At 41.7% G+C, this 26,856-nt stretch overlaps 1 long non-coding RNA gene across 2 annotated transcripts in view; it reads left to right on the forward strand.

Moving 5' to 3' along the window:
- The window catches only part of LOC132711363 (uncharacterized), a 50,562-nt gene extending 25,268 nt beyond the window's left edge, over positions 1-25,294 (forward strand). The window contains exons 2-3 of one of the 2 annotated variants that reach the window (XR_015733191.1): positions 18,713-18,923; positions 23,091-25,294. This is a non-coding gene — a long non-coding RNA (uncharacterized LOC132711363). Of the gene's footprint in view, positions 1-16,824; positions 18,924-23,090 lie in introns of those variants that run through there. The other variant, XR_009622194.2, reaches the window with a different exon arrangement.
- Positions 25,295-26,856: the final 1,562 nt, after the last annotated feature.

Below are 26,856 nucleotides of genomic sequence, written 5' to 3' on the forward strand. Positions count from 1 at the left end.
TACTGAGATTATGATTTGCTTCTGAAGGGCAAAGAAAGGAAAGCACCTATACCAGTTATGATTGACCAGGCCAAGCAGAATGATGTGATCTAAAGCTATACCTCTAAGAAACTAGAACTCAATTTTAACTTTAAGCTGGATGATGGTACCCCATTCCAGGTGGGGAAGTTCTAACACCCGGGCATCACATACCCAACCTTAGTACAATCAGCCACAGCTGGATAAGTCTACGATATGCAACACATATGGAGCCATACAAATCCATGAATTAAATAGACACTACTGTAAAACAGACAGTACAACATTGTAAGTCAGTCTTGTGCACCGAGAAGGGTGATCAGTAGCAAAAAAAAATGCCCTCTAAGGATTGACGGGATGTTTTCAGCTCATGTTTGCTAGCTGTATTATTGTACAATCTGTAGTTGAATACAACTTGTGATCCTTTCCTGAGATTGGTTTATATGGGCATTGGATAATAATACCGATTCAGAATGGAGCTTTTTTTTTTTCTTCAAAGAAAACATTTGAGCAGATTTCCCAGAAATCAGCCTTAGTTTAGGAGGGCCAAATATCAGGAAATGAACCAGTTTGACCAATGCAGGAGAACAAACAGGGAACCAGTCTGAGGGGAAGAGTCTGGTTTCATTACAGTATTTCATAAATAAGCAAAAGAAGAAGAAATTGCAAAACCAAATTCAATCCTTATACAGAATTGCAAGCTCAAGTGAATAATTTCTTTTTGTGATGATCAGTTCCCAACTCCATCATTGCAGCTGATTCTTCTTCATTCCCCGAATTAAAATTGGCAAGAATTGCAGGGAATGTGTTAAACAGTAAAGTGTCACTCTTAACAATCAGCAATTGAGCTGTTGTTTTCTTTTCCAAAGGCCTTATTTAAACAAACGTCCTGAAGCAATAATCATGATGCCTTTATATAAGCACATCTGGGATGGGATAGATTTTCAAGTACATTTTGAAACTAACCATCCCTCAGCATCATATTTATATCCTGAGCTGGAAATATCTGAGCTGTAAACCATCCAAAATGTAATTATTTTGAGCTAATGACAACCCAAAAGTATAAAATATCTGAGTTTTCTTTCTTTCCTTTTTAAAAAAAAAAAACAAATTAGGTAATTATATGGTTATGAATAAAATTATGCTTTTTTAGAATGAGGCATTCTGCATACATACAGATAAATACTCTGGTTGCTAAACAAAGCACATGTGTCTTACTGGGCTATACAAAAATTGTCAGATAGTCAATACTGGGCAAGACAAAGCTTCAGATAAATGTATAATCTGGGCTTCCAAAGAACTGTTTCCTTTCAGAAGAAAAAAGGCATCCGATACAGAAACTTTTTGGTGGCTCAGAGCCCCTGGTATGCTGGTAAATCTTTAACTAGCTCTGATGACTCTGTTGCTGTTACCGCCCAGTGCCCGCTAACCATTAAATAGCGGATTAGTGTACTATATGTAGTGGCTCAGCTCTGCCCTCAACCAGCTAACAAAATTCCAGAAAATTTATCAATCGGCTCTGTGAGTGGTATGGGAGGCTGCGGCACTCTGCTGCTAGGAACTGAACATAACATATATATAGTTTTGAAAGGTGAAGCTGCAATAGTTGACACCAAGTTCTTTTTTCTTCTTCTTTGAAACATTAACTTTTTTTATTTTTTAAAAAAACAAAGTTCAAAGAATAGGTTCTGAAACCTATTCTTTGAGTAAAATTTGCAAATAATAATAATTTAATGAATTTATAGGCTGCCTTGCTCTCAATAACTCTGGAAGATAATGAAAAAACTTGCCATCAATTTGTATGATCTCTGTTCTAAGGTCTTTGAGGAACTTGAGTTGTCTGCCTTTGCTTCATATGCTCATTCAGTCTCCTATGTCAGAACGTCTGGAGCACCATTTCCTCAGCTGCACATAAGTTGATTATGTGCCATCAAGTTATTTGTGATTCCTAATGACCACGTGGATAGATTTTCTCCATGACAATCTGTCTTTAACTTGAATTTTCGGGTCTTCTAACAGTGCACCCATTGCCACAGTAACTGAGTCCGTTCACCTTGTTATTAGTTGTCTTCTTCTTCTCCTTCTTCACCTTTCCCACATTGGACTTTTCCCAGAGAGCTGGGTCTTCACATAATGTGTCCAAAGTAGGGGAATTTGAGCCCAATCATTTTTGCCTCAAGTGAAAACTTAATTCCATGTAGGGGGCTGTTGCAATCCCTATTCTAACCCAAAACCATGAAATTCTTACCAAGATCCTTTCAGACCCAAGCACTACTCAGCATGAGGGAGTGGCTTAAATTAGCTCTGCACTTAAGTGAAATCAGGTATTCCACTGCAGTTGGCATACAACCTAAACTGTTAATTGCCACTGAGCAGGAGATAACACACTGGACTTTTCATGCATGTGCAAGGGAGGGCATGCCTTCTTCTGATTAGCAGAAGAACTACCACCCTAGGGTGAAGTCTGCTTATTGTGGGACTTTGCACAAATAGGGAATACTGAGAATGCTGACATGAAACATATGGAACCAATTCATCCCCTTGGGTCATCTCATTTCCTTCAGTGAATTGACAAACAACTTATGTAATTGTAACTTGGCTTTTCTGAAGTCTAAGCAGAGAGTGTCTGGATTGCATTGGATTGGATTGGATTGTGTGGCTGGCGATGCAGTGATGAGAGGGTGGGTTTTGAAGAATAGAAGGAACCCAACCCAGGGACACAGAACAGGCAGAGTGACTTGCCCAAAGTTGAAAGTGTGTGGTACTGATCCTCTCCCCGAGGGAATGAAAGTAAAGGCAATGGGGAAAAACAGTTATCTTTATTGATAGTGATATCTACTGGTTGGCAAACACATTTAAGGGAGGTCAAGTAAGGATTTGCAAAAACGCAAATCACATTCAAGCTTTAAATAAGGTATGCTGGTTTCCCCTTTTGTCCAGGTAGACTAGTTTCAAAATCCTGATTTTTGAATTCAGAATAGAGTTAGAAGGGACTTTGGAGGTCTTCTAGTCCAAGGGGATGCTTGAGCAAGAGGTTGGACTAGATTTTCCACAGCCATTTAAAATATATCTTGATTGTTATTTGAATACTAATATGTTTTTCTCTTTTACCTTCAGTTCTCTTTTTTTAATAATTTATAGTAGTCATTGAAAAGTTCATACACATATCCATTTTTTTAAAAAAAAAAACAGAATTGGGCAGAAGAGCTTAGATGCTACTAGAAATGGCTGGATGGACATGGCCAACTCCAGCTGCTTATACGTTTTGTCCTTGTAAGAGCACACTTGTAATAGTAGAGCATATGAACAACATGCAGCCAACTTGCCTTTGTTCATTTGCACCTTCAACATACATGCACAAAACCTCATTTATATATCAATGGTGCCTGGATATTTCCAAAGGAACCTGAATCACATGTGCTTTATGATACACTGCTGATATGTATTTTAAAAATTGGTCAGGACCTGATTCTGAAACAGATCCTAAACATATAATTTGAGAGCTAGAAGGCAGACCTCTGGAATACAGACCATAACCTATCACTATCCCTAAGAAAGAAATCCATAGAGTTAAATTGTGGGCATCTCACAAGGTTATTTGTCTTGGATTTCTTTCATTTGCCACCCTCCCCTATCCTCAATCTACATCACCTACTGGTAATTACAAAATGGAACAATTATAAAATATGGAAGAGGGGAAAAAACATTGGTCAACCACAGAAAAATCACATATTTCACAATATTGTGGATTATTTTTTTCACTTGCTAGAAAACTAATGACATAGGCCAATTTAGATATTTCTGTTCTGATTGGGTGAAAGTTCCTGTCTCAATGGTGACACCCTCTATATATGGAGTGAATTACATTTCTCATATTCCTGGCTATTCTGACTTGGATGAAATAAATGGAAAACCCAGAGTGGGGGTTTTAGTGTTGGATTTTGGTGAGGCAATAGTGAGCAGTGGGAAAGCCCTTTTTAAATCAAACATTTCTGGTGTATTTTTATACTGTAGGTGGCTTTAAAACGAGAGCAGACACTTTGATGGCAGAAAAAGGCTAATAGCAGCTTCTGTTCATGATATATATCATGTGCTATCAGAAACAATCCAAAAAATGACAGATAAGAGAATTTTTGCTGCTAGACAAACCAGATATACTAACCCTACATAACAGATGATGGACCAATCATGGCAAGGAATGTTCCTGGGGCTGCAATGCATACTTCCGCTGTCTCAAGTGGTTGTCCTGCTCTTTGCAATCCAGACATGGTAGTCCTAACATTGATAATGCACAGGCTGGAGGATTTCTTATAATACTGCCAGAAATAGCGTGATAGTTCTTCTTATTAACAGCCAGCAAATAGAGACCTAGCTTTTAGCTCATATTAATTTTTTAAAACAACTTTCCTCAATCAACGTCTTCCAAATACATTAGAACTTTAATACCTAGGATTCCCAATCAGTGTGGCCTTTGAAAGGATATAAAGAATAGCGAAGATCATATTTGGGCTGCAAAAGTATGGAGAAATGGAGAAATCTCTTTTTTCTGTTGGATATAACAGATTAACAGAGTTGGAAGGAACTTTATAGGTCATCTAGTCCAACCTCCCACTCAAGCAGGAGCCCTACACCATTTCTGACAAATGGCAGTCCAATCTTTTCTTGAAAGTCTCAAGTGATAAAGCTCCCACAGCTTCCGAAGGCAAGCTGTTCCATTGGTTGATTGTTCTGTCAGAAAGTTCCTCCTCATTTCTAGGTTGAATCTCTCCTTGGTCAGTTTCCATCCATTATTCCTTGTCTGGCCTTCAGGTGCTTTGGAAAACAGCTTGACCCCCTCCACTCTGTGGCAGCCCCTCAAGTATTGGAAGATGGCTATCATGTCTCCCCTGGTCCTTCTCTTCACTCTCCACATGACCTCTGATTGGCAGGAAGGGAGGAGCATTTTCTATATCTCTTTTCTGCTTTTTGATGGTTGTTGGATTCTTGCAGATCTGGTAGCTTTAATATAAACACCTTGCACGTTGATGGGGCTGTACAGAGAAGAAATTAGATCATCATAATACTATTGAGTGCATCTTCACAAGTATGCTTCTATAGTATCAGCATTTTCCGGTTCATATAAATTAGGAAGACTTTTGGCTCAGCAAAGATTAGAGAATCACCAGCCAGGTTCCAGACTCTTAAAATGTTCAAAACAGAATTGCCATACACCACCTCCCTCTGGCCTCCTCCTCCTCCTCTGTTCTTTCTTCTCTGCTTCCTTTTTCTTGCTGAGTCATTCCATAAACAGTAAGAAACATTTCCTTTGCCTCCTGTGGCTGAGAATCCTGAAGAGGGAGGGTGGTTGTGCTTTCTAAAACCGAAGGGAGGCCAAAGAAGGCTTTTCATTCATCCAGTATCTGCAAGTCTCAGAGTATCTAGGGAAAAAGTTGCTGCTGATGATGACCAGAAGAAGGGGGGTGCGAGAGAAATCTCCAGGAAGTGCGGGAGAAACCTCCAGGAAACAAAGAGAGATAAACAAGTTGTTCCTTGAAACCTGATTGTCTCTCGGTGGGAACTGCACAGCCTTACATAGCTTGGGAAACTGAAGGCCTAGGAGAGTGCCAGTGTGTTTTGACTGCTGTAGAAGAAAAAGCAAAAAGAGTAGATGGTATTTGGTTGGGGGAGGAGGGTCTCCTTGCTGTTACTGGGCAGACTTGGAAGAATTTGTCAAAATGATGATAGGATGAGAGCAGGGGTAGAGAAAGTCCTCAGATGATACATCTCTCTGTAGGTCTGTACTGTGTTGGCACAGAGGGCTGGTATTGGGGAACACACACTTCTCACTTTTAGCCTGTATCTCCAATGTTCCAGCGCTAGAAGGTTTAAGTGTTTTGTTTCCCACGTCCAGAACATAGGAACTAAACAAAGTGGAAAGTGATCCAGAGTTAAATGCAGTCTGCAACCTAATTGCCAACACCCCCCCCCCAAATAAGTTTTTTTTCCCCAAAGAATGCACATAAAAGTCTTTTTCATCCCACACTTTTGGCCAGTTTCAGTGCAGCCTGGTACACTATGCAAGGAAGCACAGGAGTCAGCAGAGGAAAACACAAACCTGAATAGTGAGGAAGGTAGCCATGAGAGCACATGGGTGTGGGTGTTCTCTGGGGTTTGAGGAGGGGAGAAGAGCATGGTAAGTGCATGGTTAGAGGGGAAGGACACGGTCTCGGGTAGAAAAAACATAATGAAAACTTGTGTAGTCAGAGAATCAGCAGCAACCAAGTGGTAGGGATAGGCAAGTAGGCAAACCAAGGCAACTCAGAGGTTTGTGTGCAGTTTCCAGAAAATGAGGGATAAAAAAAGTGGCAGCAGCAAGTGGATAAAAACATCAAATGTTGGATGGATGGAAGTGGAAGAAAAGTGCCAAAGAGGAACAGCAAGTAGTCAAAGAAAGAGAAGGCGTAGGAGAAGGTGGGGTGAGCAAGGAAGCACAGGAGAAAAGAAGGCGGTTGGCCCAGTGTGTTATACCAACATACCCACAAAAAAAATGAAGAACAAAAACAAAAAACAAAAAAAACAGTGCCCTGATTTGTGTCAGTGAGAGAAATATAACGAACAGATGTAAAGGAAGGGGCAATGTAATTTCCTTGAAAAATCCCTTTTTAGAATGCAAATCAGCCTAATTTGCTTATTGGATCAATTTGCATAATATATAAATTAGACTGTCTGGAACTGGTGATGTGGAATATGGCAACTCTATTGGTATAAGTTCAGTTCAGATCTCTAGAATAAGGAAGATAGCTGTCTCACAGTAGTACCTACTGGGAGGGCAGAAATGGCTTGCATGGCCTCTGCTCTGGGCCTTCTTGGCTCAGCTACCATCTTAATGTGCTCTGTTTGAGGTGGTGCTGTCTTCCCCTTCAAAGTACGATTCAGCTCAGATGGAATGAGGGACAAGTGCTACCTTGCCTCACATGGAGAAACAGTTTAGGTCAGAGGGACAGAAGATAAAGCAAAGGAGGCTGCAAAAAGAGGAAAGTGAGAAAGTGTGTGTGAAAGAGAGGGGGGGGGCAAGGAAGAGAGGGGGCTGCTTTGATTCAGACTCCATCCAAAGCTAACTTTGGATACCCAGCACCATTTTTGGCCACCACTCATCCCAAATATTATAATAATAATTTTAAAAAATCCCCACCCATAGCCTAACTATTCTTCTCCAACATCTTTCCTGCTCATCCAACTTTTGCTCTCCCCAAATATTCCTGCGGCCTAAAACAATTCACTTTGGCCTTCTGGACACAAGTAGGACAGCTCAGCAGGAGAAACAGGGTATCTGTGGGGCAAAAAAAAAAGAAGAAGAAGGGAGGGAGAGAGAGTTTTGAGGAGAAAACAAGAGAGGTTTTCACCTTTTTTATTTGTCTAGGGCTTTGAATATTGTCATTGTGTAGCTTGTGTTTATTTAAGGATAGGTTGGACTGACTTAAAAGCCAACAGGACAACTTCAAACTGGTTTTTCATCTTCATACTTTTCACCCCAACAGAGTAGTGGAAACAGTCAATTCTCCAAAACCAAAACAGAAGAGGACCAGCTTTGGTGTTGGGAGAGAAGCTGGCAAAAGAAAGAGTTTGAAAACTGGATTTGGATGTGGAGAACAAGAATCACAAAGTATTTCCTCAGAGCTCCCCATGACTATGGGAGAGGCATGTGGACAATGGTGGGGAATGCTATTCACCATTGCATTCTAAGCCCCTCCCTCCCTCTTCCTCCCAGTCACATGACCCAAAATAGTGTTCCTCTTCCAGAAGCTCTTCCTGCTTTTCTAACCTTGTTTATAAAAGAGATAGTAAAACTAGTAAGCATGGATATTATACAAGCAGACTACAGTTTCAAGGAATCATTAGTTCATGTTTTTTCTTCTCGTTTTATTCATCCATTGTACCTATGTTGAGGGGGTGCAATGGCTCAATGACGCCGAGCTAGTCAGCTGGAAAGCTGACAGCTGGGGTTTGAGACTAAACACAGCATGATGGGGTGAGCTCCTGTTACTTGCTCTAGCTCCTGCCCACCCAGCAGTTTGAAAGCATGGAAATGCAAGTAGATAAATAGGTACCATTTTGGTGGGAAGGTAACGGCATTTCATGCAGCTTGGGGAATAGTCATGCTGGCCACATGACCAAGGACGCATCTTCAAACAACGCTGGCTCCCTCAGCTAAGAAACGGAGATGAGCACCATCCCCTAGAGTCAAACATGGGTGGACAGGGGAAAGCTTTACCTCAGAGACCCCAAAGATTAAAACCATGCATTATAGCAGTGTGACTTTAAAAGGTGTATTAAGCCTCCAATAGGTTTAACATGCTGTTTTTAGTCTTATAAAGCACCAAACCAGTTTTTAAAAAGTCGTCTGGAAATTCCATTCTCAATGACTTTTGGCTGTCCCCAGAAATAATTGCTTAAAGAGAGGCAACCTTAGCCACAAAATCTTGGCTCCCCTAACTTAGACATTTATATCTTAATTGAGCTTTGGTTAATTGATTTACAGGCTGATGTAATAGTAGAAACCAGCCCTCTCTCTCTGACTGAGCATCTTGCAGATGTTTTGGACCCTATCTCAACTCCAGTAATTTGCAGCCTTGGAATTACAGCCTAACTCTGAAAGACCATTGGCCTGAAGATGGCTGCCACTGACTCTTCACATCAGCCTTGCTAATATGACCCAGGAGACTTATAATTTGAGACATTTCTAACATGCCTTTGGTCCCGTTGCCTGCTGTATAAAGACTAAAAATTAAAATGGAACTTGGAATGGCATTCTGCTGTACCATGGCCAGCATACCAAGGTTCAAGACTATCATTTGCCATGGTAGTTGTGAGCAGTTAAGCCTACCTCTCAAAGGTTGTTGTGGAAGAAAATGGAGTATGGGGTGGAGACAGAATGCTACATGCACCACTTTAAGCTCCTAAAGGAAAGAAGAGATGTACATCTCTGCAGTCATGCAACTGATTCTTCAGTTTGGCCCAGCGAATTTATATTTGATAGCTTCAACTAGGAAGTGGGATAGGGAGTTGCATTCATTTGGCCCAGAAAAGAAATCAAGACAGGCCTCTTGTTGTTCATATAGATCTCAGATTGTCCTTCACATGGTGCAGTAATAGCCCCAGATGACGATATTTTAACACTTTTAATTGGAATCAACATTCACACTGCTTTTGTTTCTATTAGGTGCACGAGACAAGTGACGAGACCCAACCTTAGAGCCCAAATCACAAACAAAGACCAGATTAAGACAATGACAACAACAACACATGATGGAGCAGATCACAAGGGGAGAAGCTCAAGAGGGAACAAACCTAAAACACCAAGAGCACAAAAATGCATTGGCTACGTCAGTCCCCATTTGCACACAGACCCTATTTGTTCAACTCTCAAAGCGAAAGAGGATAGATTGTGCTAGATTAATTAAAGTGATGTGATCTGGGAGTGGGGGAGGCATCTGCATTGTTCCATCACCATTCAAACCTTGTTTCTAGCCCAGATGCATAAGATGAATAAGAACTAGGCTTGAGGCTCCTAGGGAAATGGCAGCTCCTATCGCCCTCTGCCGGATATTTAAATAGGTGCATGCAACTATTTGTTACTCTCAACCCTTGAAGGACCTTTGATGTTTCTTAAAGCAGTGTTTCTCAATGTCAGCAACTTTTAAGATGTGTGGACTTCAGCTCCCACAATCCCCTCAGACAGTGCGAGAGGGAAATCTACACACAACATAAAATTGCTGACATTGAAAAACACTGTCTTAAAGGCGATACATGGCCAAAATATGACCCCTTAAATGCTTTAATATTAAAATATTTTTCCAACAAATAGAATAAAACAAATGTAGAGCAAGGGAATGTTTGTTCTTGCTTCAAGTATTCCCATTTTGTAATTCAATTTCTTTTAAATTGCCATTGAAATTTCAGAGTTTGCAAAGTGTATTTTTGTAGTTAGGGATACAGGCATGGGCCAAAAAAGAATATGATTTGTCACCAGGAATGGTGTGATCTGTTATTTAGTGAGTGATTTATTTGCAGAAACATTTGTTTAAACTTTTCAAAATGGGTGTGTAGTTAAGTCAGAATGTGGAATATTTAAAGGGTGTGCAGAATGCCTGATTATTCTCCTGAGTAATCTATAGCATGAACAAAAAAGCTAATAAGAACTAAATTTGAAGAATTCACAGTGATCCAAAATAGGGAAGGGAGCGACACAGAGATGTTCCCCACATCTTTATTTATTAATTTATACCATGAACATATTAAATAAGAATAGCAGCATCTCTAGAAGAGATGATTGCTGGAATCAAGCTGGAGGTTGAAGAATTAGCAATCATATATATATATATATATATATATATATATATATATATATATATATATATATATATATATATATATATGATTGTGATACCATTTTACTTGATAAAAGTAAAGTAAGGTAAGATAAGATAAAGTAAAGACTCAGAAGGGATCATTATGAAAATAAAGATACATTTTCTCCCAATTTGAAGTTACTATTCAATTGCAATGATATAAAGATAATTTTAACCTGCAAGTATATATAGTAAATACTTTGATTCTTGGATTAAATTTTTTTATAAGTAGCACAATCCTGTGGCAAATATTAGCCAAAAAGAACTAAAGTTTGGGGTCCCTATTGCAAATAATAGAAGTTAAGTAGGTACATGTATTTTTCTTTAGTGTTGACTAATTTATTCTTCTAATGGAAGTCAGAATGAGTGGGAAGCTAGAGGCTACAGGAATTCCATTCGAACTCCAATATGATTGTTTGTTTGCTTGGTTCCACAATTCAAGGGATTTAACCTCAAGTAAAAATATGTAACATTGGGGACTTAGTTGGTCAATCTTTGATTCTAAGAAATAATTTTAATTCTCCTTGCCTAGCTACATAATTTCAATCTTTTAAGAACTGTAAATTGAAAGAAAAGGAGAGAAGAAATGAACTTCTAAGGAAGCTGGAACTTTAGTCCAATACCATATTTTTTACTGTTCTTTTGTGTCCTTGAAATCACAGGACAATATTGTCTTGGCATAGTCATCCTTAGCAAAATATAGTTCTGACTAAGTGATGTAAACGTTGTATTTCTTAGAACTTGAGCTTAATTTTGTCCTTATTTCTCAAGGTATTCAAAATGATATGAACAGTCCCTGGAGCGCTCTAAAATTTTGGATTGGCAAAAGAGGCCTCAGTCCTTATCAAATTGTAACCTGGCATAATGGCTGAGCTATTTCTAATGTATTTAATTTCTAATTCTGTTTCTAAAGAGACCCAGTGAAAATGGTTTAACCAAAATTAACATGTTTAAACCCCATTTATCTCAGTGGTAATGACTATTATGTGCTTAATTCTCTCCCCTTGAAAGGAAGGTACCATCAAGAGATCTTGGCTAGATTGCACCCAGTATCAAAGAATATTTTTAATCTCTTCACACGTTTTCATTGTTAGACAAATTGGATAATCTCAGGAGAATATTTGTAGTTAATTTCATCATATCACACGTAATTTTTTTTCCCTTCTAATACTGAACCCTATACTATTAATTTCTTCATTGGCCAAAACAGTTTAATTAAATGTTTCCAAAGTCAATATGGATGTTTAGAATAAATTACACAACAAAAGGCTGCTATTCAACTAAGACATTGTTCAGTTGTGTTATGAACACCTGCAGTTTCCCAAACTCAACAATATTAATTTATCATCAGGAAAAAAAATACACATTTTGATGAAAATAATAATAATTGCTATAAGAAACATCTGCCTATTAAGGATTACATTTTGAGTTGGGGAGCCATTCTTTCATTTATTAGTTTTATACTGTGCTTTTTCTTTAAGAGCTGGAGGTAGTAGTACACATCTTTTTGGTTGTCCCCCTACAACAACCCTGTGCAAAAAATTGGGCTTGAGAGAGAGCTTGACTGGCCCAAAGACAGTGACAGCACTTCCATGGCTGAAGGTGAAGCAGAACCTAGTTTTATTTCCCTCCCCTTTATGCAGTTCATTAACTATCTTAATTATACTGGTTTAAAGCCTAGGTTGTGCTTTCTACTCAGTTGGATATAAGAAATGCTTTTAGTCTCCACATTGGAGACACCCAGTCCTCTGTATCTCTTTCCAGAAAGTAGAACAGGAAGTGTTAAGGTATTTTGGAACTAACTGATGCTGATTCTATATCTTTATTCTCATGCCATAATCCTGGGGAAACAGCAATCATTATTTATGCTGCTGTCGAGTTTCCAAAAGATGCCCTAATTCCGTGATGGCGAACCTATGGCACGCGTGCCACAGGTGGCACGCGGAGCCATATTAGTGGGCATGCCAGCTCAGGTCTGGGGCGCATGTGCGCACCGGCCAGCTGATTTTCGGGCCTTCTGGGCCTACCAGAAGTAGGGAAACAGGCTGTTTCCTGCCTCTGGAGGGCCTGGGGGGTGGGGAAGGCCCGTTTTTCTTTCTTACCTGGCTCCAGATCCTCTCTGTGTATCTGGGAAGGGCGAAAACAGCCTTTCCCACTCTCTTGGAGGCCCTACGGAGGCTGAAAGGGCCCATTTCCCGACTCCCGGTGGGACAGGAAGTGACATTTTTTCCTGTCCCCAGCCTCCAGAGACTCCTAGAGAGGCTCCTAGAGACTCCTAGAGAGGTTCTGGAGGCTGGGGACAGCAAAAAATGTCACTTCCTGTCCCACCGAGAGTTGGGAAATGGGCCCTTTCAGCCTCTGTAGGGCCTCCAAGGGAGTGGGAAAGGCTGTTTTCGCCCTTCCCGGATACACAGAGAGGATCTGGAACCAGGTAAGAAAGAAAAACGGGCCTACCAGGCCATCATGTGCCAGGAGCGGGGGGGAGGGGGTTGCGCACGCATGCGCGTGGGCACGTGCGTGCACGACCCTCCCCCGCCCCCCCTCTCCTGGCACACAATGGCAAAAAGGTTAGCCATCACTGCCCTAATTAATTCATGAGCCATGATCCAAACTTCAAAGGAAATACAGTCATTTATTATACAGTCATTCTGGCAATACTCGGATGCAGTTAGGACTGATCCCACGTAGATTTACGTTCCCCTATGACCCTGTCTCTCCCCTCCTCTCTGGCCATGTCATAAATCACATTCTCCAATTAACCACTTTGGCTGGCTGTGAAACCTAACATCCTCCTTTTGATTGCGGTCAGGAAGAATGTATGGAATTCACTTCAGTTCTCCCTCCCTCCTGCTCATGGCAACTTGAAAGCTTTGCAAGTTGACAGCTGCCTTGAGTTATACAAAAGAAACATTGGACATAAATCTAATCATTCAATCCTTTAGTGCAGGCCTTGGAAATTCTGCTTAGCTTCTATGACTTCTCGGAATTGGAAAGTGATCCATGGCTGCTGAAAAACTTGTTCAAGAGATACATAGGCATTCTCCCATATCAGAATAATGCTTAGCACTGCCTGAAATATGCTTCTACCCTTTGGATTTGTCAGGCGCAGGCTGAAGGTGAGGCTGGCTGAAACAGAATCGGAAAATTACAGTTTAAAATCCTTGACATCAACATTATTTCATTAGCCAACCCCCCAAAAAAGGGGGGGGGGCAATGATTTCTCAAATCCCATGATCTTCTAGAACCATAAGGAGGATGAGTGGTGTAATTTACATATGTATGTTTAAAAAGTTCTCTGTTTTGTAGGGGAGCCAGAGTATGACATTCCATTTGTCAGGCATCCTATGTCTAAGTTCTCTGGAAACTCTAGTGACATTGACACCAATTTCACCTAGCACAAACGTCCACTTTATCCCTTATGGATATTCTCTAGTCCTCTCAATTTCTTCCTATCCTAAGTGGAAATTAAGTTTAATATGACGAAAATGTGACTTTGGAGTAGAAAGCTAAAGGCACCAGACATTTAGGTTAGGTGCAAAGGATCCAAAATTCAAGAAAGTTGAAATTCATCATCATTCTTAAAGTTTTCTCCTTCTCCTCTCCCACTTCCTCCTCCTCCTCAACTCACCTTTTATAAATGCAATATGGCAATCACGCTTAATGCCCCTTCCTTCTATTTCCCACCACAACTCTATAGGGTGAGCTGGGCTGAGAGAGCATGATTGGCCCAAAGTCATTCAGTTGGCTTTCACATCTAAGGGAGGTCTAAATTAGAATTCACAGTCTCCAAGTTTCTAGGCCAGGGTACTACCCACTACATGAAAAACTACATCTACTACAATTGTCAGTTTTCCTCCAACAATCTTGGTGACCAGCATGGTGAACTGTTGCGAAGGTTTTATATTCAACAGTACAATTCCCAAGAACTCATAAACAAATGTAACATATACAGTGTATAGATGTTTCTTGAATTAGTACTCAACTACTATCAGACACTGATATGATTGTGTTCTGGATACTGTTTATAACAGATTAACAAATGTGTTAACAGCCATCTGCTATTCCTGCCTTACTCAAGATTCAATCAATTAATTTTTAGTGACGAAAACCAGAGCTGAGTCTTTATGGATAACTGCACTGCAGAATAAATCAAAAAAATTAAAAGAAGTTGTTAAAAGCATCAGGACTTCTGCTTTCTCCAAGTTGCTGTTCCCCCAGATATGTTAGATTTACAACTTTGAACTCCTTCAATCATTAGCCATGTGTCTGCAGGTGTTGGGAAGTATATTATAATACATCTTGAGAGCACTCGTTTGGGTGACCTTAGTACACTGTCTTACTAAATACCATTTAAATTGGCTTTTGTTTTTATTCAAAAACAAACATATTCGTGCTCAGTACCAGTAAATATTATTACATCATTGTTTGGGCTCTTTAAAAACACAAATTCAAGGGTGAGGAGAAATGCTTATGAAATAAGAGAAAGCTAATCTAAATATTTAAATACATTCTGAATCCATTTACCCCCTCTTAAAAGATTATTGTATTTATTTTTAAAACGGAAATCAGATTATACACATGTATGTGTATGAAATTCAACATTCTGTGTCTAACACTTTGAGTAATTAAGTCACTTTAGAAAACACTTTGCATTCATTCTTAAGGACTGTCTAGCACTTCAACATACATAAACACACAGTTACTGAAGTATAATATTTAATATTGCCACATATTCAGGAATATTTGTTTGCAAAGACAAACTGTTTGCAACAATTAAAACCAAAACATTGCAGTCTGTTCTATCATCTCATAATATTCTTGAAGTGAAAATCATATATTTCTGCATATCTTTCCTTATAATAAAATTCCTGAACTGCATTTTCCTGCCTGAATTGTTCAGAATGGCAGGTCATAAAAATATACAGTACAAAACAGAATATACGATCCTTAAAATGCCAGGCAAAAAAATAATATATTTGTGAAATAATTGTGAAGGATTTATATTTATCCCAGACAGCCCCACTAGTACAGGTAGTCCTCAACTTATGACTACAATTGAGTCCAAAATTTCTTTTGCTAAGTGAGAGTTGTTAAATGATCCATTTTATGATCTTTCTTGCTACAATTGTTAAGTGAATCACTGTAGCTGTTACGTTATAACATGGTTGTTAAGTGAATCTGGCTTCCCCATTGACTTTGCTTGTCAGAAGGTTGCAAAAGGAGATCAATGCTCCCAGGACACTACAACTGTCATAAATATGAATCAGTTGCCAAGCATCTGAATTTTGATCACATGATCATGGGGATGCTACATTGATCATAAATGTGAAAAAAGTCCAGTTTTTCAGGGCTGTTGTAACTTTGAAGGGTCACCAAATGAACTTTGTAAGTCAAGGACTACCTCCATTGGCTTTGGACTTCTGACCGGGCTCCCTGAATTAAGATCCTTTCAGTTGTGAGTAACTCTCTGGAGGATTTTGACACCACTATTATTTATTATTGCCTTTCCTCGCTGGCGATTAATTTGCTACCTAGCCCTCACTGTCTTGGTAAAAAGATCTGCCATTATGAGAGAATCAACAGACTGTGGTCCCATCCTGTGTTCGTAACAGTTTGTTAACCAAATGCCTTCTTGCCATGTTAGGTCGGCCCCAATATTGAGATGGCTAATCTATCTGGCTAGTCAATGACCCAAGAGAGGGAGAATTCCCACATATTCCCACATGAGCAATGCCCATCTCTAGTCACCATCTAGCTCTCCTAATTTAGCCTTCCCAAAGAAGGGCTAGTGAAATGCCACACCTTAAGCCACAATTTTCTGGTTTAAATTGAATGGATTAAACTGCCACACCTTGTTGAGTGTGGCAGTTTAATCCATTCAATTTAAGCCAGAAAAAATAGTTTTCAGGAACTGGGAAGATTTACATAATCCTCTTTAATTTCTGGCCTGGGACAAGATCAGGCCCGTATTGTATGATCAAAGCTGAACCCTGAGCTTGTGGTGCTCATACAAACTGGAAGTGAGGAAAGAAGGCCCTGCCTGTTGTGATTTTCACATATGACAATCTTGATCCTTTGGAGAAAGAGTGAAGAAATACTAACCCATTCCAGAAAATTCAGAACACTTGTTGAAAGCAAACAGTGAACTCCTATCATTTTCAGCCACAGGCTAGAGGTGAAGTACATTTATGTGAGGGGTTATAGAGATGGACTATAAACGGAGTCCCAACCTCAGTGCCGTAGCCCAGTACTGGGCTGCAGCCTGTTCAGAACCGGGCCGTGCATGCGGCAAGCGGGCACGCATGCGCAGCTCCATTTGTGTGAGCAGCAAGCTGCACACGCCTGCTGCTGACATGGAACCATTTCTTTCCCCCTCCCCCAGCCCCCTTGCTGGTCCACATAGCCGGAAAGGTTGGAGACCACTGAATTATAGGATAGGCTTTTTTAAATCAGTCAGTTGTAAATCTTTTTTTTTTTTCTGAGAAGAAAGACTAACAAACATTTATGAAACCTAGGGAAATACGGTCAATAGATTATCTAAAAATTAATAGTAGGGATTGGGTTAAGAAGCTGACCCTCAACCATGATAAACATGCAATTTATATGCAGTTTTCCATTTTTTAATTTTCTTACAAGGCGGCTGCAAGGGTGTGTGTGTGGAAAATTATTAGATATCCAGTTGTGAGGCAAACAAAGTCTCAAATAGTTTCTCCTTAACAAATACAAGATGAAATAACACTCACTTTGAGTCTTTATGCATAGTGCTAGGCATTAACATTTGTTGTTTGTTTTCCAACAGGTTGAAGCATATTGTTACAGAACTTCATGCTTGAAATTGGGTGTTTTTTGTTCCTTCCCTCCTGCTGAAGGAAACAGAGGAGTTTGGTGGTTTATAGGAATTCTTCCTCCTTCCGTCTCCTTTGTCTCTAAGAGAATGAAAGCTGCTGAACAAACACAGCAATCCGAAATAATTATACTCTGCTGAAAAGCTGGTGTGCTTCCCTCTAGCTGACCACAGTGCCAGCACCTTACATAACTTGCAATCTTTAACTGAACTGCAGCTTGTATTCTGAAGGCTGAACTAAAACAAGGGCAGGCACCACACAGGCACCTCACTCTCCCTTGGGCCCTCGGACAGGTCTCCAACCCTGCAGGCCAATATGCTTGTAGAACTGGTACATCCTATGAAACACAGGACAATTCTGCTCTCCAGACATGCTGATATTGGTTTTCCTGTGGTCAGCAGCCCCAATATTCTGAGGGTTTTGCAGCATTTCAGAATGGAAGCTGTAAAAATGCTGGACCTGGACAACTAGATCTATTCAGACAACAGAAATTGTGTATAACTTACTAATAAGTTCAACATTTCTCTTATGTGATGGTTATTTTTCCAAATATAAAATGCCTGTTGTTTACTTATGTTGGAAGAATATCCTTCTGGGTTCAGTTCCAAGTGGGGGAAAAAACACTGGATTCATGGAAGTTGCTTGGAAAGGTTTATTGATGAACAGGATCACATGGCTTGAGATCCTGGGCAAAGAGCAGAGATGTTAAGAGTGCCTTGGTTTTATTCCCTCTGTTGGGCTTTGAATTTGAGCTTGTATTCTGATTGGTTGTCAGACTCCCATGGGGCCATGCAGGGGCAACTCTGTAGTCTGTCCTGAGTCCCAAGCTTGGTTGAGCCTTGCTGGATGATGATGTAAACTTCCCAGGTGCCATGCGGTGAGTTCTGTTGCTAGATGGGTAGAGGGCTAATCCTACCTTTGTTGGATCTTGGGTGAGGGCATTTGCCTATGAATACACCTAGCTAACTCTTTATCTCTTAAATGCTGAACATCTGCTGTGGGCTATTGAAGAGGGTGGGGGCTATTGAGAGTGAGTCTGCTTCCTGCCTAAAAAACATGTTTCTCCATTTCTCATCCAGGGAAATATAATATTCTGCCTTTTTAATATTTCTTAGAATATTTCATTTTCCTAGGAGAGAGTGGGTGCTAACTTCCTACACTTATTAGAAATATATTCCACCTTGCTCCAGAAACTCAAACCAGATTTATTTGGAATTTCCGTTCCCTCCCCTCCCCAAAACAACAATTCTGGATGTAGAAAAGATTAAGACAGAATAAACTGGCCTAAAATAATCCAGTGAGTTTCTCTGGCTCAAAGTAGAAACAAACTTGGTGCTATTTACTCACATGCCAACCCTTTAACCACTACACCTGAATAATTCTCAAAACCTAGTGTTTCAAAAAAAAATCATTTGTATTACTGTATTTCTTTCAAAATCTCAATTGCTCTTTTGCTTTTAGCAAAAGTGAATAAGATAGATTCTCCAGCTGCTGCTGAAAATGCAACTCCCACCAAGTCCAGCCATCCTGACTATCGTGGGGGATCCCAGGTGTTACAAAGAGGTGGGAAGGAACGCCTCTCCTGCAAGCTCAATCAGGATTGCAACCCTTGTCTCCACTATAAAGAGTCACGGTTAATGTATACCACTCTCTCCACATCTATGCCTTCCAGGTGTGTTAAGAGTTCAACTTCCAGAATTCCCAGCAAGTAATCAGACACATTTGGAGGGCTTTGATACCTGCTTAGCAAAGTAATTGCTGAGAGAAAAAGTGTCCAATTGCTCTAGAACAGGGGTCTCCAACCTTGGCAACTTTAATAATAATAATAATAATAATAATAATAATAATAATAATAATAATAATAATAATAATAATAATAATTTTATTTCTATACCGCCCTTCTCCCGAAGGACTCAGGGCGGTTTACAGCCTATTTAAAAACACAGACAAAACAACAATATAAAATTTAAAATAATTAAATAAATTGGCTCAGATTTAAAACCCCCAAAAAATTAAATACCCCAATTTAAAACTATTGTGTTGATAGTCCGGCCTGGCGGAACAACAGGGTCTTCAATGCGCAGCGAAACACCCGGAGGTCGGAGATCTTACGAATTTCCGGGGGCAGTTCGTTCCACAGGGCTGGGGCTCCCACAGAGAAGGCCCTCCCCCTGGGTGTCGCCAGCTGACATAACTTGGCTGATGGCACCCTGAGGAGACCCTCTCTGTGGGAACGGACTGGTCGGTGGGAGGCTATTGGTGGCAGAAAACGGTCTCGGAGGTACCCGGGTCCTATGCCATGGAGCGCTTTAAAGGTGGTAACCAACACCTTGAATCGCACCCAGAAGACCACTGGGAGCCAGTGCAGCTCGCGCAGGAGGGGTGTCACATGGGCACAACGGGTTGCGCCCATAACCACCTGCGCGGCCGCATTCTGGACCAGTTGGAGCCTCCGAGTGCTCTTTAAGGGGAGCCCCATGTAGAGAGCATTACAATAGTCCAACCGGGAAGTAACAAGGGCATGAGTGACCGTGCGCAGGGCGTCCCGATCCAGAAAGGGCTGCAACTGGCGAATCAGGCGAACCTGATAAAAGGCCCCCCTGGCCACGGCCGTCATATGCTCTTCTAAAGGCAGCCGCGCGTCCAGGAGGACACCCAGATTGCGAGCCCTCTCCGTGGGGGGCAAAGATTCACCCCCAATAGTCAGCGATGGCACCTGCTGACTATATCGGGGCGCCGGAAGCCACAGCCACTCGGTCTTGGAGGGGTTGAGTCTGAGCCTGTTCCTCCCCATCCAGACCTGCACGGCCTCCAGGCAGCGAGACATCACATCAAGGGCATCGTTGGGGTGGTCTGGGGTGGAGACGTACAGTTGAGTATCATCAGCGTACAGATGGCACTTCACCCCAAAACCACGGATGATCTCACCCAGCGGCTTCACATAAATGTTGAACAGGAGGGGCGAGAGGACCGACCCTTGCGGCACTCCCCATGCGAGACGCCTTGAGGTCGACCTCTGTCCCCCTGCCAACACGAACTGCGAGCGGTCGGAGAGGAAGGAGGAGAACCACCGCAAAACGGTGCCCCCTATTCCTAACCCCCTCAACCGCTGCAGCATGATACCATGGTCGATGGTATCAAAAGCCGCTGAGCGATCTAATAGGACTAGGACAGAGGAGCAACCCCTGTCCCGAGCCCTCCAGAGATCATCCACCAACGCAACCAATGCCGTTTCTGTGCTGTACCCCTGCCTGAAGCCCGACTGGTACGGGTCTAGATAGATAGCTTCATCCAGGTGCCGTGGAAGTTGTCGTGCCACCACGCTCTCAACAACCTTCGCCACAAAACGAAGGTTGGAGACTGGATGATAGTTGGCTAATTCAGCCGGGTCCAGAGAAGGCTTCTTGAGGAGGGGCCTCACTACCGCCTCTTTCAAGGCGGCAGGAAAGGCACCCTCACTCAGAGAAGCACCTATAATCCCCTGGAGCCAGCCTCGTGTAACCTCCCGGGAGGCCAGTACCAACCAGGAGGGACACGGGTCCAATAAACACGTGGCGGCACTAATCTTACCCAGAACCCTGTCCACATCCTCGGGAGTCACAGAATCAAACTCCTCCCAGATAACATTCTCAAGACCTGCCCCGGTCTCCTCCCGTGGACTCATCCAATCGGAGTCCAAGCCATCCCGAATCCGAGCGACTTTATCGTGCAGGAATTGCACAAAATCCTCAGCACGACCCTGCAAGGGATCTTCCCGCACTCCCCCCCCCGAAGAAGGGAGTGGGTCACCCTAAACAGGGCGGCTGGGCGGTTCTCTGCAGATGCAATAAGAGTGGAAAAATGGTTAGATTTTGCCGCTTTTATCGCCACTAGGTAGGTCTTGATATAAGACCTCACCTGTGTCCGGTCGGAATCGGATTGACTAGTCCTCCAAATGCTCTCTAGGCGTCTTTTTCTGACGCTTCATCTTTCTCAGCTCCTCAGAGAACCAAGGAGCTAATTGAGATCGGCATTGGGTCAGAGGCCGCAAAGGCACGACGCGGTCCAAAGCTCCAGCGGCCGCCCTCTCCCAGGCGGCCACCAGCTCTTCAGTCGAGTCGTGTGTTAGAGTCTCAGGAAACGGCCCAAGCTCCATCAGGAACCTTTCGGGATCCATCAGGCGCCTGGGACGGAACCATCTGGTCGGTTCCGTCTCCCTGCGGCGGGGGCAGGTGGTAGGAAAGTCTAGTTGAAGGAGTGAATGATCTGTCCATGACAAGGGTTTAATATCTAGGTCCCCTCTACCAAGATCATTCAACCACTGACCAGAGATAAAAATCAGGTCCAGAGTGTGTCCCCCTATGTGAGTGGGGCCTTGAAATAACTGGGTCAGGTCCATGGCCGTCATGGAAGCCATGAACTCCCGAGCCACCTCTGACGCCTCACCTGCGGATGGGAGGTTGAAATCCCCCATGACAATAAGTCTGGGGGTATCGACCGCCACCCCGGCAATGACGTCGAGTAGCTCGGGCAGGGTCGCTGCCACGTGGCAGGGAGCCAGGTACATAGTCAGCAAACCCATCTGCACCTCATGGCCCCACTTCACACAAAGGGACTCACATCCGGCTATCTGAGGAACAGTGGTCTCCCTCGGACAAAGACTCTCCCTAATGATCACCGCCACTCCCCCACCCCTCCCCTGGGCCCTTGGCTGATGAAATGCACGGAAACCTGGCGGGCACATCTCAACGAGGGGGACCCCCCCTCTTGGCCCAACCAGGTCTCCGTAATACCTGCCAGGTCTGCACCCCCTCCAAAATAAGATCACAGATGAGGGGGGCCTTATTAACCACCGACCTGGCATTACATAACATCAGCCGCGGACCCTGGGCCTGAGGCTCTACACAACCCAGGACACGAGTCACGCATTGGGGGCCGGAGTGCGCAATCGCTCGGAGACAGCGCGTGCGCACCCCCGACACTTGATATGACCCCCTGCGCCCGTCATACCTGCCCCTCCCACTCATGATTTCAATTACACAGCCCTTTCTATCGTCCCCCTGCCCCCCGGTTAAATTTCCTTTCGCGACCCCTCTGCTGCAGCTAATCAACCCATCATCCCGCGCAGTCACTATCTGGACCCCCCCAGGTCCACTTTTACAACCCCCACCCGTCCTCCCGGGTCCCCTTAAAATTTGCCTTAAAAATTTAGTTAAAAAACCCCTCAACCCCCTCTTTGCTGCATGCCATCTCTTGGGGTCTCAAAGCCCGTCATCAAGATAGGCCCTCGATAACGTGGAGGGCCAGGCCTGTGAGAGGGGAGAGTCTCGCCGCGCAAGAAGGTCGGTTTTTTGGAGCATCAACCGAACCAAAGATGGGAAAAGAAAAGCCAGTCCGGGAATCTGTCATAGTCCAAGGGATAACTGAGCATAAAGGTCACAAAATATCCATTTATAGGGCTGGACTCCACTGTCCTCTCACAACAGGGACTTCAACTCCCAGAATTCCCCAGCCAGCTTTGGGAATTGAAGTCCACCAGTCTTAAAGTTGCCAAGGTTGGAGACCCCTGCTCTAGAATACTGTGGGCTTCCTACAAAAATTCTAGGCATCTAGACCTATAGGTCTATACTCATGAGTTCATAAATTATATTTGCCTTACTATCAGTAAAATGGGAATGTATGCCTTCTGTCTAAATATATTGTTTGCTATTTTAAACAACTGCCTAACAATAGAAAGCACACTTACATGCAATTTATTTTCCATAAGTGTTTTACAGCAACAACAGCTGCTCATCTATACTTCTCTCGAACACCCATACATAATATACTTGGAAAATTTATCTCTTTTTTTATTCAACAGCTGATGCAAATAAAACTCACACCACCTCACCAGCTGACAAGCTCAGTACAGTATCTTTAACCACTGAGCCATTGTGCCGCCTACATATGTTGCTAAAATAACATATACTTAATTGGGCTCCCCTTGAAGACCACTTGGAAACTTCAGCTAAATCTGGAATGCCACAACCCTGATATTGGTTGACACTCATCACCATGAGCACCTCCTCCATTGAAATTGACCAGCCTGACCCATGTATCCTGGAGAAAACTGCTAATGATTCCCGATTTCTACCATATATATAAAAACAATGAAGCTACTAGGATAACTTCCTTTGGAAATCAGGTTGTTCTTATTAGTTCTCCTAAATGTACTGAAAAACTGGTTTGTAAAGTTTATATGAATGGTGAGACTCTCATAATAAATTGTTACTTACGTCATAAGAGTACATCACATGAAGTATTAGTGCCGCTCTATAAAACCCTAGTAAGACCACACCTGGAATACTGCAACCAATTTTGGTCAACGTACTACAAAAGAGATTTTGAGACTTTGGAAAAAGTTCAGAGAAGAGCAACTAAGATGATCAAAGGTCTGGAGACTAAACCATATGAAGAACGGCTGCAGGTTTTGGGTTGGGCTAGTCTAAAGAAAAGAAGAATTAGGGGTGATATGATGGCATTATTCTAGTATTTGAGGGGCTGCCACAAAGAAGAGAGGGTCAAATTATTCTCAAAAGCACCAGAAGGCAGGACAAGAAACAATGGTTGGAAACTAATCAAAGAGAGAAGCAACCTGGAATTAAGGAGAAACTTTCTAACAGTGAGGACAATTAATTAATGAAACAGCTTGCCTTCAAAAATCATGGGTGCTCCATCACTGGAAGTTTTTAAGAAGAGACTAGACAGTCACTTATCTGAAATGGTATAGGTTCTCCTGCTTGAGCAGGGGGCTGGACTAGAAGACCTCCAGAGTCCTTTCCAAATCTGTTCTGTTCTGTTCTAGTCTAGTCTAGTCTGTTTTTATGTTTATTAATAGGATTAATATAGGTATTAGGAAGTGCTGTTGTTTTATTATTCTAAAGTGCTGGGAGTCCATTAACTGTAAAAGATATAAATTTTGAGAAATAAAAAAAAAAAGATAGCTGTCATTTCTCCCCATAATATTCTTAAAGTAAAATGGACCTGCTTTTTCAGTCGATCACCTTCTCTGGGTATGAAACTAGCGAAGGCCTACATTATGGTCATAGTCTCATTCTTTTGTAGCAAAGACTCCAGTCCAATGACTATTGAGGGTGGGATCTTGAGTGGAGGCAGAGAGAAATACCCCAAGAGCTCAAAAAGAGTACGTTATAAAGCATGTCCTCTTTTGTCTTTTTCCAATCCAGCTTTGTTTTTTTCCCTCCCTCCAAAACAAGAGAAAGATTATTATTGCCTTCAAGGCAAGCTATTATAAATACATAATGGGCAATGTCTTTGTCTTTTTTTTTTTTCTTGTAACCATTGTGAGAGAAAGGGTAAACTATCCTCCTCTCTTTGCCCAGAAGCCTAGTTTGGAAAAGAGCCATCTCTCAACATGGCCTCCTTTTTCATGTGGTGGGCCATTGTTAGGATTGTCATTATCTCCATTGGAGAAATTCCATGCAATAATGGCTGCTTATATAATTGCTTATGTAACAAGTGGCTGAAAAAGACAGAAAACAAACATGGGGAGAAAAAATTGGAAGGAAGGAAGGAAGGAAGGAAGGAAGGAAGGAAGGAAGGAAGGAAGGAAGGAAGGAAGGGCTATACTGTTGTTATTTGCTGAAATGATGGGGCAACTTTACTTTCTTATGAGGAAAAGATTTTAAGGTACTTTAATATTCTTAGAGCAGGATATGAAAGAAGGGCTTAATGAACATTCTTAACATCAGCACTTTCTATAAGCTAATGTTCATTCTATTATCACCATTAAAAACAGTAGCAACACTTTCATTATGCTATAGCAGCAACAACAAAACAACAACAACAATAATACATTCTGAATGCTAAAGGTATCATTGGAATATGCCTAGAAGAGCTATGGATTATGACCTGGGACAGGTCAAGATGGAAAGCATGCAGCCTTCGAAAGTTGGGCCTAGTTTGATAGTATGTAACTATTATTGTTTGGTGCTTATCTCTCTCATGCATGAATGCAACTAAATGATCTCTCCTAAATAAACAGCAGAATTCTACTTGTCTCTACATTTCTTTCTGTTATTTGTACTTTTCCTGTCACCCACTGCTGTTCTGTCCTCTTGTTGTTCTTTGCCACTTTAGAGGTGTCTTCCTTACTTTTTATAGGAGCGCCTGAACTTTTGCTGAAGGAGAATTTCAGGGATTTAGTTTATCAGGCTGAAATCCCTTTCCCAGATAACAAAGTTATTCTGCCTCTGGCCACTTTGGATGGAAGATGATACACGAAATAGCTGAAAATTCACCCCTAGGAACAATGATTTGGGATCAGTAAAACCGCCAGGAAATTCATTTCTAAGATGAGAGTTTGACTTCAGATCACATTGCTAATATAAATGTTTTCTCAGCCTTAGAATAGAATAGAATATCAGAGTTGGAAGGGACCTTGGAAGTCTTCTAATCCAGCTCTAAACTTTAATGCTATTTCCAATAATTATTTCCAACAACTTGCTCTTCAAATGTCTTCTCCATTATTAATAGATTTGCAAGAGCCAATACTGAGAAAGACTGATTTAACAGAGGACATATAATTCAGTCAGAGCTCCCACATTTTAGCCCCAAATTTTATTGAAAAGGGATCTTTTATTCTAAAACCTTACCCAGATCCCAGGGTGGTCCTTGTACTCAATAGTAAAAGAGAGATTTCTCTTTTTGTGTTTATTTTCCCTGGGAATGTGAACAGAAGGTACAGCCAACTCTGCAGCTGACTGGCAGACCTTCCAAAAGGCCTTGTGAAATCAGGGAAAATGGGAACATATTTCATCAGTTCATACAATGACATCGTCACCACATTGTTTTTTTCGACATATCGCTTAAATTACTCCATATACCATGGCCACTGTGTAATTCCTCACTGGCAGATACTTGTTAGTTCTCTATATTACTACAGTTTTAAAAAAAGCCTTAGATTCTGCTCCTCAATGTCAGGTAAACTAAGTATTTTGAGGGGGAAAAATACAAATAGGTGATATTAGGATATCAGTCAAATACCACAATTCTGTACAAGTTTTCATAGTATCTACAAGTCTTCAGGCAGATATTACCACAAAGAAAAATTAGCCGTTCAAGCCACTTTTTAAAATAGCCTTTCCAAATCTATTTGTAAGTAGTATGTGCTTGTGTATATTTAACCTAAAAAACTGTCTACGTTCATTACAGAGATGGCTGTTAATATGCTTTCTGAGACAAACAGCAACAGCCAAAACCAAAGAGAAACTCTTCCACAAAGTACATATTTTTTCCAATAAGACTAGCACTGGATCAATCCACAAGCATTTCCATTGAAAAAATGAAGTATCCTTGTATGAGGTCTGTCAATCCAATGCTAGTCAGATGCACCTGGTTGTCTTTTCACAAAGATCAGGAAAAAATAAAATAAAGGCAGTTCCCCTGTAAGTTATCTTGCGCTCTTGAGGAGGGGAGGAAAGGTTACAAATTAATAAACAGACACAAGTAAATAAAGAAGGCAAGTAAAAGACCAAAACAGAGTTTCTTAATTTCAGCACGCCAAAGCGTGAAGAGGGAAGGGTATTATTGTTATGGCTAGTTATTGTAGAGAGTATGAAGGTGAG

The sequence above is a fragment of the Pantherophis guttatus genome, chromosome 3, assembly GCF_059756535.1.
Source record: "Pantherophis guttatus breed Tessera chromosome 3, ASM5975653v1, whole genome shotgun sequence".
Taxonomy (NCBI): domain Eukaryota; kingdom Metazoa; phylum Chordata; class Lepidosauria; order Squamata; family Colubridae; genus Pantherophis; species Pantherophis guttatus.